The following is a 22,357-nucleotide window of genomic DNA, read 5'->3' as shown; positions in this document are numbered from 1 at the left end:
CCAGCAATGTTTCCTGTGGGAGTTGCTGCACTTGGCCCTGGAAATTACCACTTTACAATTTTAAAGCCTGGAGCCCTGGTGGCACAGGGATTAAGAGCTTGGCTGCTAACCAAAACATTGGAAGTTCAAATTTACCAGCCACTCCTTGGAAACCCCATGGGACAGTTCCACTCTGTCCTATAGGGTCACTATAAGTTGGAATCAATTCGATGGCAATAGGTTTTTGGTTTGGAAATGTTGCAAAGCATGTTCTCAGTGAAGACCTCATTTGGTCCTCGCCACAGCAATATGAAGTAAGCGCCAAAAACCCACTGCCATCGATTCCCACTCATTGCACCCCTATAGGACACAGTAGAATGGCCCCATAGGTTTCCAAGGCTGTAATCTTTATGGAAGCAGACTGCCACATCTTTCTCCCTTGGAGTGGCTGGTGAGTTTGAACCACTGACCTTTTGATTGGTAGCCAAGTGCTTAACCACAGGGCCACCAGGGTTCTTGGAGATAACGAGAGTGGGGATTAATTTCCTCACTGAGGAAACTGTGGGTTCCCTTGGCTAGTACTTAGAAAAGGCAGTTGTCAAGACATGATTTCTTTTTCTTTTATTGTGCTTTAGGCAAAAGTTTACAGAGCAAATTAGTTTTTCATTAAACAATACACAAATTGGGTTGTGACAGAGACATGATTTCTGATTCCAGATCCAGGGTCCTGTTTGTGGCAAATGTTGAGACAGGCTGAACCACTCACCTGATCTCCAGCTGGTTGACCAAGGTCAACAGTTTTCTCCGTGTCCTTCCCCATTCCCCCACCAACATTCTCCACCCATAAGTCAATTGATGGCTTTTTCCACACAGAAAATAATGTCAAATGGGATGTCAGAATGGAGCAGCTGAGAGTGCCTGTCAATTGGGCCAAGTCGACAACATTCCATCCTGTGGTATAATTGCTTTTACCCTCGCAAAGCACCCTCATGGCAGTCACCACACTGCATGACCAATCAAGGGTACATGTTATTGTGATCTCCATTTTGCAGCTGTAAAAAGAGAGACTCACAATTGGCGTAATAAAATCTATTAACAAAACATTCTGCATCCCACCTTGGAGAGAGGCGTCTGAGGTCTTAAACGCTAGCAAGCGGCCATCTAAGATGCATCAATTGATCTCAACCCACTTGGATCAAAGGAGAATGAAGAACACCAAGGACAAAAGGTAGCTACATCAGCCTGAGACCAGAAGAGCTAGATGGTGCCCAGCTACAACTGATGACTGCCCTGACTACAACAGAGAACCCCTGATGGAGCAGGAGAGCAGTGGGATGCAGACCCCAAATTCTCATAAAAAGATCAGACTTGATGGTCTGACTGAAACTAGAAGGACCCCAGTGGTCATGGCCCCTAGACCTCGTGTTAGCCCAGGACAGGAACCATTCCCAAAGCCAATTCTTCAGACAGGGATTAGACTGGACAATGGGTTGGAGAGGGATGCTGGTGAGGAGTGAGCTTCTTGGATCAGGTGGACACTTGAGACTATGTTGGCATCTCCTGCCTGGAGGGGAGATGAGAGGGTAGAGGGGGTTAGAAGCTGGTGAAATGGACACGAAAAGAAAGAGTGGAGGAAGGCAGCGGGCTGTCTCATTAGGGGGAGAGCAATTGGGAGTATGTAGCAAGGTGTATATAAGTTTTTGTGTGAGAGACTGACTTGATTTGTAAACTTTCACTTAAAGCACAATAAAAATTAAAAAAAAAAAAGAAGAGAGAGAGAGACTCAGAAACATTGAGGGCTTCATCCAGTGACATGTACCCTAAAGGTGATGAGATGGATCACCACCCGCATGGCTGCCTCCATTTTTCTGAAGTGAACAGGGCTCTAGGGAGGCATTTTTTTCTTTTTTAATTTCTTTTCATTTTATTGCATTTTAGGTGTAAGTTTACATCACAAATTAGTTTCTCATTCAAAAATTTATACACAAATTGTTTTGTGACACTGGTTGCAATCCCCACAATGTGTCAGCATTCTCCCCCTTCCCACCCCAAGTTCCCCTTGCCCATTCATCCAGTTTTCCTGTCCCTTCCTGTCTTCGCTTTGGAGCAGGTTTTGCCTATTTAACTTTGTATATTTGATGGAACTAAGAAGTGTTCCTTACATATGTGATTTTTTGTTTCATAGGCCTGTCTAATCTTTGGCTGAAAGGTGGACTTTGGCAGTGGCTTCAGTTCTGAGTTAGCAGGTGTCCAGGGACCGTAGTCTCGGGGGTTCCTCCAGTCTCTGTCAGACCAGTTAAGTCTGGTCTTTTTTTGTAAATTTGAATTTTGTTGTACATTTTTCTCCCACTCTGTCCAGAACTCTCTATTGTGATCCCTGTCAGAGCGGTTGGTTGTGGTAGCTGGCACCATCTAGTTCTTCTGGGCTCAGGCTGACAGAGGCTGTGGTTCATGTGGTCCGTTAGTCCCTCAGATCTGCCTCCAATTTTCTGCAGTGAACAGGACTCTGGAGAGACTCTTTTATTCCAACTCTTCCTCTAACTAGTGTGTGATTCTGGGTGAGTTTTATAAGCCTTGGACTTCATTTTCTTCCATTATAAACTAAAGGGGTTGGATGTCATGGTCTGTATAAATATTCTCTAAAAATGGATCACAAGAAAACAAGCCTTGTCTTCAAGGCCAGTCAAAAATGCCCTGATTTCCCCCAGTAGAGAAAGATCAGAGGTCATTCAACTGAAAGTATTACACTTTTAGGACAAATATTGTCTAGACTCTTGGTGCTGGTTCCCAAATATGACTCAGGGAGTGAGCCAACAGATAAAGTCGGATATTTATTTTTGTTTGTGAGGTTGACAAGTAATCCTTTCTGGCTCCATCAAACAATCTGGAGGTTTGTGTAGGTCACAGCCTAGTTGCACACTGTGGTCTCCCGGTTTCTTTACCCTCCCCACCCCCCTCCCCCAAGCCTGGGAGAACGCCTTTGAAAGCGAATCAGGAAATTACTTATCAATCTAAAGCCCCAAAGATTTGAGTCGTCCTCACTGCCAAAGGGAAGGGGTTTTCAAGCGAAAACCTCACCATCTGCATTCGCTAGAGTTCAAAGACTCCAGCTGGCTCGAAGAACTTGCAAGCAATGTAAGTAAGCAGCTCTTTCTCCGTTTAAAGCAAACTTCTTCAGGCTTTTTTTTTTTTTTTTCCTAGAGATGAGTCCTTTGGCTCACATGGTGTTACTCCTTCTTTGTTCTTCTAAGATGTTTTGGGGGCGTTTACTGATTGAGGCTTAGTCAATAAAAAATCTCCCCTGGAGGACGCTTCTATGGAAGGGAAGAGGGAAAGTGAGAGTCGTCAGGATCAGCTTTGCTTAGGGAAGGTTAGTTCTGAAAGGGCTGGTAACTAGCCAATTACGCTCCGTAGTAGCTGTTGATCTGTGTAGCAAGCGGAGGTCGAGGCTGACACAGAGACTGGGGGGAGCACGCAGAAGTGGCCCATTGCCTCCCTTGAAAAAAATAGTTGCCATGAAGTCTGCTCCTACATAATTCAAGCTCAAGATGCTTCCTTAATTGTGATAGACTGTAGGATCTAACTGAAGGGAAAAGAAAACGTTAAAGCCAACACCGTTGTGTGGAGACGTCCTCGCAGTAGTACGTAAATCCTGTGCTCGGTTTATTTTCGGTGAAGGGCGCTGATTTGTTGACTGTTAGTTTATTAAACCCATGTGCTCCTCACTCCACATGACTCTTAGGGGATAATGCAGTTATCGCTCTACGTGCGCAAAAAATACATGCACATCAACATCTAAACTGCCTGGGTGAAACTATGGGTTGTATCTCTGTTGTTGTTAGTTGCCGTCAAGTCGATTTTGACTCGTAGCAACCCCATGTAACAGAGCTGAACTGCCCCATTGGGTCTCCCAGGCTGCAATCTGTATGGAAGCTGGTTGCCAGGTCTTTCTCCCGTGGTGCCACTTGGTGGGTTGTGTTAGTGGTGGTCATATGAATGGATTGCATAATTGCATAGTTTGTTGTATTAGGGCACATTTCTTTTACAGGCATTTTAAACCAAATTGTGGTTAGTGATAGGGAAGTAATGGAGAGACTATAAATTAATGTGAAGCAAATGGTTTTATTTTGATCAGACTTAATGCCTCTGTTTCATGAGCTCCTACGCCTTCTCTAGGAATTCAGGCGCCCTTTTCCTGGGTCCTTCATTGTCAGCTCAATAGCTATAGGGATCATGTGTCCTGAGTTCTCACACTCTGTCCCATCCTCAGACCAAGCATCTCCCAATGTGCCTGGATTCATGATTCCAAAATTAAGTTCCTCACACTGTCAGCCTCGGCTGTGTTCTCCTGACTCCCTGAAAGCTCCCCAAAATAACAAGACCAATTGCTCTTAACTCCAGTTGATATTTGACTTTCTTTCTTTTCTTTGAGTGATTGTGGCTCATACTTCTACACCCTGTGATGAGGCTGTTGCCTTTTCCCCATACACTAGTAATTGCCAGGACACACTCAAGACTCTTAGGAGGGTAGGGAGGGCCAAGGTGGACAGGATTTTGGGTACTGGGAATTGACAAGAGTATATATCCTGAATTGTTGTTGTTGTTGTTAGCTGCCACAGGGTCACTTATGACTCATGATGACCCTATGTGTGCAGAGTAGAACTGTGCTCCATAGGGTTTTTAAGGCTGAGAACTTTCAGAAACAGATCACCAGGCTTGTCTTCTGAGGTGCCTCTGGGTGGGCTCAAACCATCAATCCTTGGGCAAGGAGTCAAGCACTTAACGTTTGCTCCAAGCATGGACTCCATATTCTAAATAGTCCCCCATTAAGCAATGAATCTCTACTTTTAGTCTGAGGTACTCTCTAACCTTTAGCCTTTACTTAATTAATGTATCTTATATACCTAAGTGCTGAAAACAATGAAAACCAAACGTGAAACAATCCTCCTCTTCTAGTAAAAACATGTTTGTAGTTATGTAGCCTAAGTGAACTTTCGTTTTCGTGAGCAACAGCTAAATAAAGTTGGACCCTGACTGTATGAGATAACGTGGTGTAATCAATCATATAATAGAGGGATATAAGTTTGAAGAAGTGAAAGGAAATTATCCAAATATTGTGATACATTTCCTGAGCCACGTGCTGGACCTTCTACTCATCAGGTCTCATGTGCTTTTGGGAGCAGAGCAGTTCAATGGTTAGGAGCAGAGGCCCTGAAACCAGGTATTTAAGATCTCAGGTACTTGGGACACATACCTGGCCTCTCTGTGATCCTGGGCTGATTACTTAACCCTTCTGTTCCTCAGTTTCCTTACTATAAAAAAATAGAGGTAATCACAGCAAGGTACCTGTGAAGATTAAGAGTTAGTACTTCCATTGTTGTTAGGTGCCATCCAGTCAGTTCCTACTCATAGCAACACTGTGTACAACAGAACAAAATATTGCCCCGGCCTGCACCATCCTCACAATCATCACTGTGCTGGAGCCCATTGTTGCAGCCACTCTGTTAATCCATCCCATTGAGGGTCTTCCTCTCTTTCGTTGACCATCTACTTTAGTAAGCATGATATCCTTCTCCAGGGACTGGTCCCTCCTGATAACATGTCCAAAGTATGTGAGACCAAGTCTCGCCACTCTCGCTTCTAAGGAACATTCTGGCTGTACTTCTCCCAAGACAGATTTGTTCATTCTTTTGGCAGGCCATGGTATATTCAATATTCTTCACCAAGACCATAATTCTAAGGCATCAATTCTTCTTCAATCTTCCTTATTCATTGTCCAGCTTTCACATGGGATATGAAAAAATAGAAAATACCATGGCTTGGGTCAGGCTCAGCTTAGTCCTCAAAGTGACATCTTTGCTTTTTAACAGTTTAAAGAGGCCTTTTGCAGCAGATTTGCCCACTGCGGTATGTTATTTGATTTCTTGACTGCTGCTTCCATGGGTGTTGATTGTGGATCTAAGTAAAATGAAATCCTTGACAGTGTCAGTATTTTATCCGTTCATCCTGACGCTGCTTATTGGTCCAGTTGTGAGGATTTTTGGTTTCTTTATGTTGAGGTGTAGTCTTTGATTCCCATCAGTAAGTGCTTGAAAGCACTGTATGTCTTCCAAGACAGATTTGTTCATTCCTCTGGCAGTTCATGGTATATTCAATATTCTTCACCAACATCATAACTCATCAAGAGGGATCAGTCCCTGAAGAAGGACATCATGCTTGGTAGAGAGTCCGCAAAAAAGAGGAAGATCCTCAACGAGATGGATTGACACAGTGGCTGCAACAATGGGCTCAAGCATAACAACAATTGTGAGGATGGCACAGGACCGGGGAGTGTTCCATTGTGTTGTATATAAGGTCACTATGAATCAGAACAAACTGGATGGCACCTAACAACAACAAGAAGTATTCCCAAGGTTGTTGTCATCTGCATATCACAGGTTGTTAATGAGTCTTCCTCCAATTCTGATACTGCAGTTCTTCTTCATATAGTCCAGCCTCTCAGATTATTTGCTCAGCACACAGACTGAATAATTATGGTGAAAAGATAAAACCGGACACAAACCTTCCCTGAGTTTAAACCAAGCAGTACCCCCTTGTCCTGTTCAAATAACTGCCTCTTGGTCTAAGTACCGGTTCCTCATGAGCACAGTTAAGTGTTCCGGAATTTCCATTCTTTGTAACGTTACTCATAATTTCTTATGATCTACACAGCCAAATGCCTTTGCATAGTTTATAAAACAAAGGTAAACATCTTTCCAGTATTCTCTGCTTTCAGTCAAGATCTATCTGACATCGGCAGTGATATCCCTGGCTCCCCGTCTTCTTCTGAATCTGGCTTGAATTCCTGGCAGTTGCCTGTTAATGTACTGCTGCAGCCACTCTTGAATGATCTTTGGCAAAATTTTACTTGTGTGTGATATTAATGGTATTTTTCAATAATTTCTGCATTCTCTTGGATCGCCTTCCTTTGAAATGGGTGCAAATATAGATCTCTTCCAGTTGGTTGGCCAGGTAGCTGTCGTCCAAATTTCTTGGAGAGTTAATATAAAGGTTTTTTGTTTTTTTTTTTTTGGCTTATTCATTTATAAGAAAACTGAGGTTAGGGAGAATAAATAACTTGCCCACAGCCACATAGGTAATGACTGGGATTGGAAGTCCATGTTTTTAACCACTGTCTCTTTTCCTTTTCTGCTTGATTCTTTCACGTACATTCCTTTAGCCTCACAGCAGTCTTGTAGGTAAATGTTATTGGCCATGATGTTTCCATGAAGCTGAAGCTCAGAGACATGAAGCTGGTCTTCAACGTCACCAGGATAGATATTAGCTGGGCTAGGATCCCACCACAGGTCTTCAAATTCCAGGTCCTGTGTTCTTTGCACAGCCCCATGCTCCTTCATTCCTTGCCGATCTGTGAATGGGTGAGGCTCATACCTGTCCCTCAGGAAAGAATAAATGGTAGCTTACCAGTGGAGTCCTGGTGGCACAGTGGTTAAGAGCTCTGCTGCCAACCAAAAGGTCAGCACTTCAAATCCACCAGCCGCTCCTTGAAAACCCCGTGAGACAGTTCTACACTTTCTGTAGGGTCACTGTAAGTCAGAACTGACTCGACGGCAGAGGGTTTTTTTGTTTGTTTGTTTTTGGTTTCACAATGATAATAAATAAACAGCCAGTTGCCATTGAGTCAGTTCTGCCTCTTGGAAGCCCCATGTGTGTCAAAGTAGAACTGTGCTCCACAGTGTTTTCAGTGGCTGATTTTTCTGAAGTAGATCACCAGGCCTTTCAATGTGCCTCTGGATGGACTCAAACCACCAACATTTTTGTTAGCAGCAAGTATATTAACCATCTGCACCACCCAGGGACAATAATGTTTATAAAACCATCAACCAAACCCATTGCCATCAAGTTGATTCCGTAGAGTTTCCAAGGAGCAGCTGATGGATTCAAACTGCCGAACTTTTGGTTAGTACTCACACTCTTAACCACTGTACCACCACGGCTCCAGCAATGGTTATAACCAAAAAAAAACCCAAACCCAGTGCTGTCAAGTTGATTCCGACTCATAGCAAAGGTTATACCAAAACCAAAAACCCACTGCCATGGATTCTGACTCATAGTGACCCTATAGGTCAGGGTAGAACTGCCCCCATAGAGTTTCCAAGGAGCACCTGGTGGATTCGAAGTGCCAACCCTTTGGTTTGCAGCTGTAGCACTTAACCACTGCACCACCAGGGTTTCCGCCCTTACTCTAGTGTGGCGTAAAACCCGACCTGCTGCCATTGAGTTGATCCCTACTCATAGCGACCCGTAGGACAGAGTAGAACTGCCCGCTGGTAGCACAGTGGTTAAGAGCTATGGCTGCTAACCAAAAGGTCAGCAATTGGAACCCACCAGGTACTCCTTGGAAACCCTGGTAGCATAGTGGTTAAGTGCTACGGCTGTTAACCAAAAGGTTGGTAGTTCAAATCCTCCAGGCGCTCCTTGGTAGTTCAAATCCACCAGGCGCTCCTAGGAAACTCTACGGGGCAGTTCTACTCTGTCCTATAGGGTCGCTATGAGTTGGAATCGACTCGACGGCAGTGGGTGTGTGATGTGAGGTACTCCTTGGTCTGGCATAGTGCTTGGTTAATTAAAGCAGATACCTGGTGCCTTGTTCATAAGTTCCTCCAAATAATTCTGATGTGCGTCAAAGTTTGTCAATAGCTATCCTCAGCCACTTTTGTCATTAGAGAAAAGGTGAAGATTGTTAGGCCAAATGTGACCTTCACCTGAAAAATACTGTTAAGGTCAAGAGATTTGGCATTTCCCCAACTCAGATTTGTGAATTACCCTATGGTCAGGCTCAACTATTTCAAGGGTTATTTACTGTCTTGTTTATATCCTGGTACTTTCTTCGTCTTTTGGAATATGTCACCTTCTAAGTCCTGTGACCATCTGAACTTTTTGTCATCAATCCCCTTGACTGCATCAACTTCAATGAGCAGCAGATGGGTAGATTTATTTATCTTTGTAGGTTTTACTTTGCAAACTAGTTCTAACTTATTGGGATTCCCCAACATTTTAGAATAAAGAGAACTATAATGTCTATGAGAAGTTAACTCAAAACACTTTACACCGAAAAACTAGCAACATGCAGTATTTACTGTGCTAAATAAAATACATTCAGGCTGATGTATCGGAAGACAACTGCGGCATAGATAGATACAAGCCAACAACCAGCTGCCATCGAGTCAACTCCAACTCGTGGTGACGACCCCACGTGTGTCAGAGTAGAACTGTGCTTCAGGGGGTTTTCAGCGACTGACTTTTCAGAAGTAGATCAGCAGGCTTCTCTTCTGAGATGCCTCTGGATAGATTCAAACCTCCAACCCTTCAGTAAGCAGCCTAGCTCATTAACTGTTTGCACCACCTGGGGATGCTTAAATCCTAAATGAGTCCCCACTCTGTGCCAGGTTCTCTACCAAGGCTCCTTGAACTTAGCCCTTGACAAGGAACAAACATAAGCATCCACTACAGACCAATCACAAACGGTTGTTGTTGTTAGTTGCCACACAGTCTATTCTGACTCATGGCGACTCTGTGTGTGCAGAGTAGAGCTGCTTCATAGGGTTTTCAAGGCTGTAACCTTTCAGAAACAGATGCCAGACCTGTTTTCTGTGGTGTCTCTGGGTGGTTTCAAACTGCCAGCATTTCAGTTAGCAGCCAAATACGTCAACCATTTGCACCACCCAGGGACTCCGATAAGCCAACAAGAACAACAACAACAACAACAACAAAAAACAGAAAAAATCAAACCTGTTGCCATTGATCAATTCCAACTTATGACAACTGCATGTGTTACAGAGTAGAACCGATCCGTGGAGTTTTCTTGGCTGTAATACTTATAGAAGCAGGTCACCAGGCCTTTTCTTCCACAGTACTGCTGCGTAAGTTTGAACCACCAACCTTTAGTTTAACGTTTGCGCTACCCAGGGGTCTAACAAGGCAACAGAGCAATGTCAAAACACATACTGAGAGTAATGAGAACTTAAAAAAAAAAAAAAAAATCTATTGCCATCATTTTGATTCCAACTCATAGTGACCCTACAGAACAGAATAGAACTGCCCCTCAGGGTTTCTAAGGTTGCAATCTTTAAAGAAGCCGACTTCCACATCTTTCTCCCTTGGAGAAGCTGGTGGGTTCAAACTGCTGACCTTTCGCTTAGCAGCTGAGTGCTTAACCACTGTGCCACAAAGGTTCCTTAATGGAAACTTGGAGGCATCAAAAAGAAGTCAAAGAAGGCATGGTGGACCATTCGCCATTGAATCATGGAAATTTCCTGTGGTGGCACATGTCAGGATGTGAAGCAAATTCAAAATTGTCCTATACAATTTTTGTCTAAATTCTGGCTTCTTCACTTTCTAACTGCAAGACTTCAACCTCTTAAGCTCCTGTAACAGACCTATACAACTTGACATGGCACCTAGAGTAGTAAGCATCCAACAAACAAATTTCTTTCCACCTTAGCTCTGGTCCATTTAATCCACAAATATTTATTGAACACCTACCATGTATCGAGCATTATTCTATGTGCTAAGGATACAGCCGAAAGAAGAACTGATGCCTTTGAATTGCTGCATTGGCAAAGAATATTGAATATACCATGGACTGCCAGAAGAACGAACAAATCTGTCTTGGAAGAAGTACAACCAGAATGCTCCTTAGAAGCAAGGATGGCGAGAATGTGTCTTACATACTTCGGACATGCTGTAGGGAGGGATCAGTTCCTGTAGAAAGACATCATCCTTGATAAAGTACAGGGTCAGCAAAAAAGAGGAAGACTGTCAACGAGATGGATTGACACAGTGGCTGCAACAGTGGTCTCAAGCATAACAAGGATTGTAAGTAGGGATGTAAGTCAGGGTGTGCAGGGCCGGGCAGTGTTTCATTCTGTGGTACCCAGGGTCTCTATGAGTCTGAACCAATGCGACGGCACCTAACAACAACAACAAGGATACAGCAGTAAACAAGGGCAAAGTTCCTGTCTTCATGGGGCGTGTATTTTGGAAGAGGAGAGACAAACAAACATAAACCAAATATAACTTCAGACTCTGGAAAAAGCAAAACTATAGAGACAATGAAAATGATAAGTCGTTTTCAGGGGGAAAGAGAGGGGATGAGTAGGTTGAACACAGAGCAATTCTTTTTTAATATTGAAAATCATCCTTTTATTATTTTTTATGAAAATATAGACAGCAAAGACATACCGTTTCAACAAATTTTACATGTATAATTCAGCGATTTTTTTACATTCTTCAAGTTGTATAACCATTCTCCCTGTCCTTTTCCAAATTATTCTATCACCATTAACATAAAGACCCTGCTGCCTAAGCTTCTCATCTAACACTTCGCGATGCTGTTATCAATTTGATCCCACACAGATAAATCTTTGAGAGAGCACACTGTCAAGGCAGACATACTTTACTAATTAGGCTAAACTGTTGTTTGGTTCAAAGCAGATTTCCCAGAAAAGTTTTGGTTTGAGGTTTAAAGTTTAAATAGTTTCAGGTGTTTATCCAGCCTCAACAGCCCCAGAGGATCTAGATTTCATTGAGAATTTGCAATTCTGTTCTCCCCCCCCGCCCCCCGCCTTTTGATCAGATTTCTTCTATAGAATTTTAGATCAAAATGTTCAGTCATGGGAGCGGGGCACCATCCAGTTCTTCTGGTCTCCTGGCACTGAAGACAGACCTTCATGGCAGCAGCATTTCCTCTTCCAATTCCTGACTAGCCTTCTTCCTCCACTGCTCTGGGTGAATAGAGACCTACTGTTGTAGCTTGGATGCTGCTGAGCATAGGGCATTTTTAGGGATATGAAACTATTCTGTATGATACTGTAAAGGTGGATACTTTACAGTAAGCATTTGTCAAAACCTATAAAACTGTACAACACAAAGAGTGAATCATAATGTAAACCACAGATTTTAGTTAGTAATAATGCAGCAATACAAGTTCAACAATTATAACAAACGTACCACAGGAATGCAAGACATTACTAGGAGAAATGATGAGTGGGGGGGGGGCAGGTATAAGAGAACTCTCTTTACTTCCTACGAAAGTTTTGTGTAAACTTAAAACTGCTCTAAAACTCAAGTCTCTGTTAATTTTTTTACTGTATATAACTTCAGAGAACAATAAGTGCTACGAAGAAAATAAATTATGGTAACAAGCTAGAAGCCCTGGCGGCACAAGGATTAAGTGCTGAGCTGCTAACCAAAAGGTTGGTGGTTGGGATCCACCCCAAGGCTTTGCAGGAGAAAAGACCTGGCAATCCTCTCCTGTAAAGATTACATCCTGGAAAACCCTGTGGGGCAGTTCTACTATCTCACATGGGATTGCTATGAGTCAAAATCGATGTGACGGCATCTGACAACAATGGGACCGTAAGATTAACAGGCATGGGGGGTGGAGGTACTACTTTAGCTAAGGTGACCAGGGATGGACTCATTGAGAAAATGGCATTTTTAGCACAGACTTGAATCATAATAAATACAATAACACAAAGCCATGGTTGAGCCACCAACTAACCATGCAGCACTAGGCAAGTCATTGAACCTCTCTTGGCCTCAGTTTAATCACCTATAAATTACAGGCTGGTAGATTTGAACTGCCAACCTTTGGTTAGCAGCCAAGCTCTTAAGCCACTGCACCACCAGGTCTCCATAATTTGCAGAGTTGGAGTAAAAATCTACGGGGCTTCCTTCAGCCCTGAAACTCTATTTTGTTATTTCTCTTCTCCTTTTTGGCACCATATGCCATGACTAATTGCATGAAAAGAAAAAAAAAATCTCTGCACCAAACTATACTATGGTTATTTATTTAGTTATTGTTCTTTCACTCCATTTCCTTGACTTTTAAAAAATGTTCTTCCTCATCAAAGATAAATGAATAGGTCCTAACCGAATGAAGATTAAGGAATGTTTCTTTTTTTTTAAAGCTCAAGTCATCCCAATTCCTAGCGATAACACCACACGTGGTAGATTTTGGGAGTTGATTTGTGCAGCTTGACAATTATCTCATGTGTGGCTTCAAGTCTGAAATTGTACATGTGTTAGCGGAGCCAACACGCAAATCTGCCAGCAGTCGGCCAATCTAGCCTTTGTTACCCAAGAGTCATGCGTAGAGGTTTAAAAAACAATTCCTGTTCTGAAATGTTTCCTTTCTTAAAATGGTGCAGCAGACCTCACTTGAGTCTGAGACAATGTCTATCCCAAGGGAAGGTCAGAATGCAGACAACATGTACCAAGGGAGTTTTTGTCTATTAATTAGCCAAAAATTGTTGTTGTAGTTGTTGGTTGCTATTGAGTAGATTCCAACTCATGGTGACCCCACATGTACAGAGTACAGCGAGTACAGAGTAGGCCGTGAATGTTCGTTAGCAGGACATTCATTAGCCGGTCTTCCGAGGTGGCTCCGGGTAGGTTCGAACCACCAGCCTTTTGGCTGGTAGTTGAGCACTTACCTGTTTACACCACCCGGAGACGATCCAAATAACCGTAGTGAGAATGTTCTTGTCTGTGACTATCCAGATAATTGCCTCATCACTCCGTTTTACTATTGCTACCATAGTGTAAACCGAACTTATGGCTGCACAGCCTAGAACGAGGATTAGGTGCACGTGGCAACGTATAAGAGGGAAAATTACACATTGTTCTGGCTCAGTGGTATATGTACACATAAATGGTTTCAATCTTCCAATACTGGTATTTTTGTTTAATTTATAAAAATGTGATCTCACCAATTGCAAACACACATTTTTAAGTTATTTGAAGACAAGGTCCAAAGTTAAGATCCAAGGACTAAAAAATAAGAGCAAAGAGGATGAGATCAGAAAATCAGAGTTAATTAATCCATAGCAGAAAAAGGTTAGGAAGCAACCCAACATGCTCCTGGTGGCTCTGAAGTGATTGCACCCGGACAATGACAGTGAGATGCTCTCCAGTGGAGGGGTGGGTGGAGGGAAACTGCTGCAGAGCACTTACCTTGTGGCAAGGGATATTCCTTGCATTTGGGGTGGTGCAAACAGTGTACTCGGCTGCTAACTGAAAGGTTGGTGGTTTGAGTCTATCAGAGGTGCTTTGAAAGAAAGGACTGGAGATCTACTTTTGAAAAATCAGCCATTGAAAACCCTATGGAGCACAGTTTTCTATTCTGATACACAGTGAGCCAGAAAGGAATTTAGGGCAACTGGTATTTTACTGGTTAGATCCTCACCGAGACCCTTGCTGTTGTTTGGCACCTTCGAGTCTATTTCGATTCACAGCAACCCCATGTGACATAGTAGAACCAGGTTTTTCTCCTGCAGAGCCACTGGGTGGGTTTAAACTGTCAACCTTTCTTTTAGCAGCTGAGCACTGTAGTATAGCTAATTCTCTGCTCAGATTACAGATGAGGAACCAAGGTTCAGTGAAATAACAAGGACCTCACCAGCTAGTGAAAGGTAAAAATACAACTTGAAGTCAAGACTGTCCAGCTCTATAACCCTATATCTTTCCTCTCAACCACTTTGCCTTGGAAAAATAAGGAGCTTTTCCCCCCACCCCCGCATGCAATAAAATTCTATTTAAGCAAAAGAAGTATTTACTGCAAGTTTTTAAATGTTGAAATGGCCTCCTGAGGGAAGAGAGGGAGGCATTGTCTTCTTTGGAGGTCTATTAAAACCAAATCGGTTATCATACACGTCTGGTATGATTTCAGTGTGGCCCCTCCCCAAGGTGAAAGAGACAAAATGACTCCTCAAGTTCCAATTAAAGCCAAGTCTATATCCATGTGAGGCAAAATGGTCATCATGTGTTGAGTCCAGCCATCCTACTTACCCCTGGACTCCATGCCAATTGCTGTGGCTGAAGTGATGTTCAGATTGTCTGCAAGGGCCACAGTCACTGGATCACAGGCTGAGCTGACCATTTTCCCACCACCAAGAAGAGGACCCAACTCTATTCCAGTTTTTGCCCAACAAAGTGACCACCACTCTAGTGACTCTTTCTTGGTTTCCTAAGGCTGCCGTAAGGGCATACCACAAATGGGTGGCTTTAAAGAACAGAAATTTATTGTCTCACGGTTCTGGAGGGTGAAAGCCCAAATTGGGGTCTCTGCCATGTTGGTTCTTTTTGTGGGCCTCTCTCCCAATTTCTGGTGACTGCTGGTGATCCTTGGCATTCCTTTTCTTGTAGATAAACCTCACTTGGCACCTGTCTTCCACCTCAGTGTGTGTCTGTGTCTGCTCTTTTTAGAAGACACGGCTTAGAAGTGATTAGGTGTAGGACCCTCACTACCCTGATATGGCCTCATTAACATAACGAAAGAAAACTCCTGCTTCCAAACAGGGTCATATTTACAGGCACAGGAATGAGGACTTCAATACATATTTGGGGGGATACAATTCAATCCATAATAGAATTTATGGTCTCACTTGATGGCTATAGTTCCAATGTTTCAGAACTATGAATTTGAACAAATATGGCACAAAACTGGAACAGTATGAGAAAATAGGAACATCTTTAAAAATTCTGGCTTTTCTGTGTATCAGTTAGTATTTATCTGTGAGTATTGGAAAGCCCAGTTCTGTTAACGTGTAAGGACACAAGCAATGATGTTGTTATTGTTGTGTGCAGTCAAGTCCATTCCAACTCATAGTGACCATATAGGACAAGAGTAGAAGTGCCCCATTGGATTTTCTAGGCTGAATTTTTTATGAAAGCAGATCCATTGCCAGGTCTTTTCTCCCATGGAGTGGCTGGTGGGTTCAAATAGCCAACCTTTCAGTCAGCAACCAAGTTATGGGCAGCATTCTACATGAAGTATCACAGAACAATGGAAAGAACATGGGTTTTGGTGTCAGATCAAGGTTTGAGTTCCAGCTTTATACCTAATTGGGTGTCAGATGTCTCTCAGGTCTCATTTTCTACATATTTAAAATGGTGGTGATACTAGCTACGCGTAGAGTTGCTTTAGAAATAAACGATACTCTAAGTAAAGAGTCCGGCACATAATAGGTATTCAGGGAGTGGGAGTTTTCTTCTCTCTTCATTCAAGCCTCTTATTATTCAGCAAGTACAGAAGCCTTCATGAAACCCAACTCCACCTGAGCTGACAGTTGAAGAATCAACTCTTTGATGACAAGAAATTTGAACAAATCCTCTAAATGGAATCACCTTTCTCCATCAGGGTGCGCCAAGATGCTTTCATTTTGGGCTACGTCATGTTATCTTAGCAAACCAGACAAAAATGTCTAAGGGATTTGGTTTTCCAGGCTGCCTCATACACTTCAAACTGCCATCTGTTTGTGAATTGTTACAAAACAAAGTCAACAGAGCCATTTGTTGACATTTTAGAAAGTGACTTCAGAGTTTGTTACTGAGAGATATGAGTTGTTAGGATATGAAATGAATCCTTCGTAAAGGCTCTCAGCTGTTTCAATACATTATTTTCATCTTAACCCAGGTTGCCAGGTTGTAAATTGGGTTTCTTTCCATGTTAATTACCCCCTCATGTCACTTCAAACTTTCCAGTTGGAGATGGATGCTTGAAGCTTATCACCTCAGAGTCACCCTCACAAAATTAAAAAGAAGAAACAAGCCAAAAAAGAGCACACAGGTTTCCATAGTCAAAATACGTCCATCAACCAAAATCTCATTTCTACCTATGGTACAGCTAAAAAAAAAAAAAAGCTAGAATACAATGCAAAGCCGTGGGTTCTTGCTCTTGGATGAAGTCTATGTCCTTCAGCAAGCACTTTAACCTTATCTTCTGTCTCCTGAGCTAGAAAAGCAAAATGAACCTACTTACCCCACACATCTCAGTTGGTTGATATTAATATCATAGAGATAATTTAGTAGAAGTGCTATTGAAAGACAATGCATGGGATACTAAAGCTTATTTTGATATTCTCTATTATTATACAGTCTATACTCCCATCTAATTTCTTGACTTACTGTTATAGCTAAGCTTTCTTAACAGAGGCCATTGCTCTTCCTTCACTCTCTCTCTTCCATGTCCTTTAGTCTGGGTTTGGTCAGTTCTTTCTGGGTTCTACTTGATTACAGCTGTTTAGACTTTATAACTGGAATCAAGTAGAACCTTGAGGACTACGGTGTGTCCAACCCAAACCATGGTATTTTCAATCACCTCATATGTATGGGAAAGTTGGGCAATGAATAACGAAGACCGAAGAAGAATTGACACATTTACGGTGTTGGCAAAGAATATTGAATATACCATGGACTTCCAGAAGAACGAATAAATCTGTCTTGGAAGAAGTATAGCCAGAGTGCTCCTTGGAAGTGAGGATAGTGAGACTTCTTCGGACATGTTATCAGAAGGAACCAGTCGCTGGAGCAGGACATCATGCTGGCTAAAATAGAGGGTCAGCAGAAAAGGGGAAGACCCTCAACAAGATGAATTGACACAGTGGCTGCAACAATGGGCCCAAACCTAGCAATAATTGTGAAGATGGTGCAGGACAGGACAGCATTTCTTTCTATTGTACACTGGGTTGCTATGAGTCAGAACCATCTTGACGCCACCTAACAACAACACAACAGACTAAATATTCAGCTTTATGAAGTCTGACCACCTTTTCCTAGTCCATTTACAGCTAGATTCATTTCACATTTATGAACATATGTTTATTAAACCCAGTTGCTGTGAAGTAGGCTCCAGCTCAAGGCTACCCTATTTGTGTCAGAGCAGAACTGTGCTTTGTAGGGTTTTCAATGGCTGCCTTTTTTGGAAATAGATTGCCAGGTCTTTCTTCCAAGGCACCTCTGGATGGAATAAAACCCCCAACATTTCAATTAGCAGCCAAGCATGTTAACCATTTGCACTACCCTGGGACTCCATATGCTTATTAAAACCAAAGCCAAACCAGTTACCACTGAGTAGATTCGGACTCATGACGATCCTATAGGATAAGGTAGAACTGCTTCATAGGGTTTCCAAGGAGTGGCCAGAGGCTTTGGACTGCTAAACTTTTGGTTAGCAACCGAGCTTATAACCACTGTGCCACCAGACCTCCACGTATGTTTATTAAAAAAGACAAAAACCCCTACCCTCATGGAGATTCCATTCTTCTTGCATCACTAGCCTGGGCAACTGATAAGGGCATATAAACATAAATAATCAGTATCTTGCTCTCTCCCCTGCTTGATGAGGACTCAGCCCTCACTAAGATCCTTCCCCCAAGTGTTTCTTGGCATTTTCATGCAGTGCTCACACATGCTTATGAATTCCTATGCAAGAGCCACTATGAAAATCATTCTAGCCACTGCCATCCCTAATGGTGCCATCTGGAGAATGGTAACATTCACATGAGGGAAGCAATCTCCCACCTTCCCCACAGCTGACAATCCTCAGGCAGCCAGAATGCTGCTAAATTCTGGGCAGAGGTGAAGAGAAAGCCATCTCCCCATATTGAGTCACCTGGCCCCAAGCAGTTATGCTCATAGCCAGAGACTATAAGTCTTTCCTGAAAAATTTTTTTCTGGAACCATTTCTTTCACCATCTGACATTAACATCTCTCTCCATACTGCCTCAAAACCAGTTACTGGGTTTGGGACAGAAACAATTTTTACTCTTTGCTGTCCTTATGAAGGAGCCTTGGTGGTGCAATGGCTAAACACTCAACTGCCAACCAAAAGGTTGGCAGTTTGAAACTCACCCAGTGGCTCTGCAAAAGAAAGACCTGGTGATCTGCTCCCACACAGATTATAGCCCAGAAAACCCCATGGGGCAAGTTCATTATGTTACACGGAGTTGCTATGCGTCAGAAATCGACTCCACGGCACCCAACAACAGCAACAGTATTGCCGTTATATGTCCTCCTTCCTATTCAGTTACTGGTGCATATACATCCCCCCTCCCCCGACTTCTCACTCTTAATAGTCAATCCCCAATAACCAGTTGGTCTTACCTAGAACATCCTAGAAACCAATGAGATCTGGGAAATTTATCTAAAGCTTTGTCTTTAAATTGCCATAGTCTGGGAAAGTCATTATCATCTACTCCCAAGCACAGAACAGTCAGGCATCTTTCAAGTATCAGCCTCCATACGGTCCCTGGAAAGAGCTGATTTTCGTTTTTCACTCTTTCCTGGTCCTGCAAGCTGTCCTTAAACTGTCAGGTCCACTTTCCTCGGAAGGATAGAGATACATGTTGGTGGGGGGTGTGTCAAATAAGCCAAGTCAAGACAAGGTGATTTCGCAATGAGAGAGATTTGAACGTGTGTATAAGTGTCTGTCAGTTTGTCGTACTGTGGGGGCTTGTGGGTTGCTGTGATGCTGGAAGCTATGCCACTGGTATTCAGATACCAGCAGGGTCACCCATGGAGGACAGGTTTCAGCTGAGTTTCTAGACTAAGACAGACTAGGAAGAAGGGCCTGGCAGTCTACTTCTGAAAAGCATTAGCCAGTGAAAACCTTATGAATAGTAGCAGAACATTGTCTGATCCAGTGCTGGAAGATGAGCCCCCCAGATTGGAAGGCACTCAAAAGATGACTGGGAAGAGCTGCCTCCTCAAAGTAGAGTCAACCTTAATGACATGCATGGAGTAAACCTTTCCGGACCTTCATTTGCTGATGTGGCATGACTCAAAATGAGAAGAAACAGCTGCAAATATCCATTAATAATCGGAACCTGGAATGTACGAAGTATGAATCTAGGAAAACTGGAAATTGTCAAAAATGAAATGGAACACATAAACATCGATATCCTAGGCATTAGTGAACTGAAATGAACTGGTATTGGCCATTTTGAATCAGACAATCATATAGTCTACTATGCTGGGAATGAAAACTCGAAGAGGAATGGTGTCGCATTCATCGTCAAAAAGAACATTTCAAGATCTATCCTGAAGTACAACACTGTCAGTGATAGGATAATATAAGACCAGTTAATATGACTATTATTCAAATTTACGCACCAAACACTAGGGCCAAAGATGAAGAAATAGAAGTTTTTACCAGCTGCTACAGTCTGAAATTGATCAAACATGCAATCAAGATGCATTGATAATTACTGGCGATTGGAATGCAAAAGTTGGAAACAAAGAAGAAGGCTCAGCAGTTGGAAAATTTGGCCTTGGTGATAGAAACAATGCCAGAGATCGAAAGATAGAATTTTGCAAGACCAACAACTTCTTCATTACAAATACCTTCTTTCACCAACATAAACAGCGACTATTTATTATACACATGGACCTTGCCAGATGGAACACACAAAAATCAAATTGACTACATCTGTGGAAAGAGACCACGAAAAAGCTCAATATCATCAGTCAGAACAAGGCCAGGGGCTGACTGTGCAACAGACCATCAATTGCTCATATGCAAGTTCAAGCTGAAACTGAAGAAAATCAGAACAAGTTCACGAGAGCCAAAATATGACCTTGAGTATATCCCACCTGAATTTAGAGACCATCTCAAGAATAGATTTGACACATTGAACACTAGCAACTGAAGACCAGACAAGTTGTGGAATGACATCAAGAACATCATCCATGAAGAAAACAAGAGGTCACTGAAAAGACAGGAAAGAAAGAAAAGACCAAGACGAATGTCAGAGGAGACTCTGAAACTTCTCTTGAGCGTCAAGGAGCTAAAGCAAAAGGAAGAATTCATGAAGTAAAAGAACTGAACAGAAGATTTCAAAGGGCCTCTCGAGAAGACAAAGTATTATAATGACATGTGCAAAGAGCTGGAGATGGAAAACCAAAAGGGAAGAACATGCTTCACGTTTCTGAAGCTGAAAGAACTGAAGAAAAAATTCAAACCTCGAGTTGCAATAGTGAAGGATTCCATGGGGAAAATATTAAACGACACAGGAAGCATCAAAAGAAGATGGAAGGAATACACAGAGTCATTATACCAAAAAGAATTAGTTGATATTCAGCCATTTCAAGAGGTGGCATATGATCAGGAACCAATGGAACTGAACGAAGAAGTCCAAGCTGCTCTGAAGGCATTGGCAAAAAACAAGGCTTCAGGGATTGATGGAATATCAATTGAGATGTTTCAACAAACAGATGCAGCGCTGGAGGTGCTCACTCATCTATGCCAAGAAATATGGAAGACAGCTTCCTGGCCAACTGACTGGAAGAGATCCATATTTATGCCTATTCCCAAGAAAGGTGATCCAACTGAATGTGCAAATTATCAAACAATATCATTAATATCACACACAAGCAAAATTCTGCTGAAGATCATTCAAAAATGGCTGCAGCAGTAGTATCAACAGGGAACTGCCAGAAATTCAGGCCAGTTTCAGAAGAGAACGTGGAACCAGAGATATCATTGCTGATGTCAGGTGGATCCTGGCTGAAAGCAGAGAATACCAGAAGGATGTTTACCTGTGTTTCATTGATTATGCAAAGGCATTTGACTGTGTGGATCATAACAAACTATGGATAACACTGCGAAGAATGGGAATTCCACAACACTTAATTATGCTCATGAGGAACTTTTACATAGATCAAGAGGCAATTGTTCGGACAGAACGAGAGGATACTGATTGGTTTAAAGTCAGGAAAGGTGTGTATCAGGGTTGTATTCTTTCACCATACCTATTTAATCTGTATGTTGAACAAATAATACGAGAAGCTGGACTATATGAAGAAGAACGGGGCATCAGGATTGGAGGAAAACTCATTAGCAACCTGCATTATGCAGATGACACAACATTGCTTGCTGAAAAGTGAAGAAGCACTTACTAATGAAGATCAAAGACCACAGCCTTCAGTATGGATTACACCTCAACATAAAGAAAACAAAAACCCTCACAACCGGACCAATGAGCAACATCATGATAAATAGAGAAAAGATTGAAGTTGTCAAGGATTTCATTTTCCTTGGATCCACAATCAACATTCATGGAAGCAGCAGTCAAGAAATCAAAAGACGCATTGCACTGGGCAAATCTGCTGCAAAGGACCTCTTCAAAGTGTTGAACAGCAAAGATGTCACCCTGAAGACTAAGGTGTGCCTGACCCAAGCCATGGTATTTTCAATCACATCATATGCATGTGAAAGCTGGACAATGAATAAGGAAGACTGAAGAAGAGTTGATGCCTTTGAATTGTGGTATTGGTGAAGAATATCGAATATACCATGGACTGCCAAAAGGACGAACAAATCTGTCTTGGAAGAAGTGGGGCCAGAATGCTCCTTAGAGGCAAGGATGGCGAGACTGCGTCTTACATACTTTGGCCATGTTGTCAGAAGGGATCAGTCCCTGAGAAGGACATCATGCTTGGCAGAGTACAGGGTCAGCAGGAAATAGGAAGACCCTCAACGAGGTGGATTGACACAGTGGCTGCAACAATGAGCTCAAACCTAACAACCATTGTA

The 22,357-nt window shown here is 42.5% G+C and overlaps 2 protein-coding genes across 9 annotated transcripts in view; both read left to right on the top strand.

Annotated features, from left to right (window-relative positions):
- CC2D2A (coiled-coil and C2 domain containing 2A) overlaps window positions 1-22,357 on the top strand; it is a 442,728-nt gene that overhangs the window by 143,861 nt on the left and 276,510 nt on the right. The window lies entirely within an intron of this gene.
- C1QTNF7 (C1q and TNF related 7) overlaps window positions 1-22,357 on the top strand; it is a 276,424-nt gene that overhangs the window by 143,856 nt on the left and 110,211 nt on the right. The window lies entirely within an intron of this gene.

This window comes from Elephas maximus, chromosome 5 (assembly GCF_024166365.1).
Source record: "Elephas maximus indicus isolate mEleMax1 chromosome 5, mEleMax1 primary haplotype, whole genome shotgun sequence".
Classification (NCBI taxonomy): domain Eukaryota; kingdom Metazoa; phylum Chordata; class Mammalia; order Proboscidea; family Elephantidae; genus Elephas; species Elephas maximus.
Note: the sequence above shows the minus strand (reverse complement) of the source record. Positions and strands in the feature narration are given on the sequence as shown.